Genomic DNA, 3051 nt, shown 5'->3' with positions numbered 1-3051 from the left:
GCACCCGAGAAACAAGCACTGCCTACTTGAATTTATAGGCCACAATCTTTTAACTCAAAGCAAGAGTGATACAGGTGCAACTCCGAAAACCAGAATTGTCCAAAAACAGGACATTTTGCATATAGCTGATGGAGACGTCTGGAATCCGGAATTATTGTCCGAAAACCAGACATTTTTGAGGCAAAACCCAAAGTCCAGCACGGTTTTGGTCAAGGATTCCGGATTTCAGGCAAGAAAATCAAGTTTGAAATCTTGAATCCTTAACCGAATCTGTGCCGGATTTCAAATTTTGCCGGATTTCAGACCTCGCCACTCAAAACCCGGCACGGATTCGGTCGAGCATTCCAGATTTCAGATTATTGGTTTTCTGGTCTGAAATCTGGAAAAATCCCAAAACCGAACGGAGTCGGTCCTGAGGATTCGGGGTTTTGAACGTTATACCTGTGCCAACTATCACAAGCCGATGTATAAATAACAACAGAAAAACATTTATAAATAATTAAACGTAGATGTCTACCAATTAAGTAAAAGCTTACGTTGCTCATAGTCGTTACAGATTCCTCAGTTTTGAACAGGACTCTAAACACGCCGTACCTGGCTATTATGTCTGGCAGCTTCTCATCAATGAATTTTTGCATGCACATATGTTCAGTGGAGCGGTCTAAGAAGAGGTTAAAAGACTTCAAATAATAGCTGAAATCTGAGGAGAGGGATTTCATAGATGACTCCATCTCTGGTTTCCTGCAGTTAAGAAAGGGTTACAGTTCAGTTCACTCTCAATGTTGCTATCTGTAGAAATCAGGATGTCGACCTTGCCTTGAACAATTATTGCTCTAACTGCTTTAATCGTAAAACTTTGAAACACTCCAGTATGTCCACAGCAAGCACACATGAACTCCAACCTGCATGGCCCACTCTATCTTCCTCAACCTTAGCCTCCTGTCCACCAGCAGCCTGAGCCTTCTTAATAGATGTACCTACCAGCACCAGGCTAGCTTGTGAATTCTCAATAAAACATAATTAAAACAAAACCTTTGAACCCACTACAAGTACTGTGAACCAAGTGATGTTGTTTTCAAATCGCAATGTATAGGCAGGTCCAACATGTCTGCAGCTGCATGTCTGCAGATATCTCAGAGTCCATCATCAAGAGTGATGAATGCAAGGTCATTAACACCTTGTTGGCGCTGCGGGGATGATCATTGTTTCCATTCATGCTGCTTCAAAGGGTACATTTGCAAGGGCTGTGGAACAATGGGACACCTCCAATGTATGTGCAGGCAAGCTGCTAATCCTGTTACTCCTGCAAACCACCATTTTGCAGAGGAGGACAGATCCACGGTGGATCACGACGAACCAGAGCCTCAGACTGAGGAGGCAGAGATATATGGAGTGCATACATTTACCACAAAGTGTCCCCCGATAATGCTGAAGTTTGAACTAAATGGACTCCCGGTATCAATGGAGTTGGACACGGGCGCGAGCCAGTCCATTATGAGAAAAAGACTTTCGAAAAACTGTGGTGCAACAATGCATCTAGGCCAGTCTTGACTCCAATTTGCACAAAACTGAGAACTTATACAAAGGAACTGATTCCCATAATTGGCAGTGCGACTGTAAAAGTCTCCTACGATGGCACGGTGCATAAGCTACCATTCTGGGAGGTGCCGGGCAATGGTCCCATGCTGCTCGAAAGGAAAGGAAAGGAAAGATAGATTACAAAAGTAAACTTGCGCAAAACATAAAAACAGATAGTAAAAGCTTTTACCGATATATATATTTGTCTGTCGTAAAAATAAAAAAGGGAAGGTGGCTCAACCGTGGCTATCAAGGGAAATCAGGGATAGCATTAAAGCCAAGGAAGCGGCATACAAATTGGCCAGAAATAGCAGAGAACCCGGGGACTGGGAGAAATTTAGAACTCAGCAGAGGAGGACAAAGGGTTTGATTAGGGCAGGGAAAATGGAGTACGAGAAGAAGCTTGCAGGGAACATTAAGACGGATTGCAAAAGTTTCTATAGATATGTAAAGAGAAAAAGGTTAGTAAAGACAAACGTAGGTCCCCTGCAGTCAGAATCAGGGGAAGTCATAACGGGGAACAAAGAAATGGCGGACCAATTGAACAAGTACTTTGGTTCGGTATTCACTGAGGAGGACACAAACAACCTTCCGGATATAAAAGGGGTCGGAGGGTCTAGTAAGGAGGAGGAACTGAGGGAAATCCTTATTAGTTGGGAAATTGTGTTGGGGAAATTGATGGGATTGAAGGCCGATAAATCCCCAGGGCCTGATGGACTGCATCCCAGAGTACTTAAGGAGGTGGCCTTGGAAATAGTGGATGCATTGACAGTCATTTTCCAACATTCCATTGACTCTGGATCAGTTCCTATCGAGTGGAGGGTAGCCAATGTAACCCCACTTTTTAAAAAAGGAGGGAGAGAGAAAACAGGGAATTACAGACCGGTCAGCCTGACATCGGTAGTGGGTAAAATGATGGAATCAATTATTAAGGATGTCATCGCAGTGCATTTGGAAAGAGGTAATATGATAGGTCCAAGTCAGCATGGATTTGTGAAAGGGAAATCATGCTTGACAAATCTTCTGGAATTTTTTGAGGATGTTTCCAGTAGAGTGGACAAGGGAGAACCAGTCGATGTGGTATATTTGGACTTTCAGAAGGCTTTCGACAAGGTCCCACACAAGAGATTAATGTGCAAAGTTAAAGCACATGGGATTGGGGGTAGTGTGCTGACATGGATTGAGAACTGGTTGTCAGACAGGAAGCAAAGAGTAGGAGTAAATGGGGACTTTTCAGAATGGCAGGCAGTGACTAGTGGGGTACCGCAAGGTTCTGTGCTGGGGCCCCAGCTGTTTACACTGTACATTAATGATTTAGACGAGGGGATTAAATGAAGCATCTCCAAATTTGCGGATGACACTAAGTTGGGTGGCAGTGTGAGCTGCAAGGAGGATTCTATGAGGCTGCAGAGCGACTTGGATAGGTTAGGTGAGTGGGCAAATGCATGGCAGATGAAGTATAATGTGGATAAA

General features: G+C 43.8%; 1 pseudogene; it reads right to left on the bottom strand.

The window, feature by feature from the left end:
• Positions 1-313: 313 nt before the first annotated feature.
• Positions 314-731, bottom strand: LOC139253855 (histamine N-methyltransferase pseudogene; annotated as a pseudogene).
• Between the last annotated feature and the right edge of the window lie 2320 nt (positions 732-3051).

The sequence above is a fragment of the Pristiophorus japonicus genome, chromosome 3 (genome assembly GCF_044704955.1).
Source record: "Pristiophorus japonicus isolate sPriJap1 chromosome 3, sPriJap1.hap1, whole genome shotgun sequence".
NCBI classification, from domain to species: Eukaryota; Metazoa; Chordata; class Chondrichthyes; family Pristiophoridae; genus Pristiophorus; species Pristiophorus japonicus.
The sequence above is the reverse complement of the archived record's forward strand: the minus strand, read 5'-3'. Positions and strand labels throughout refer to the sequence as shown.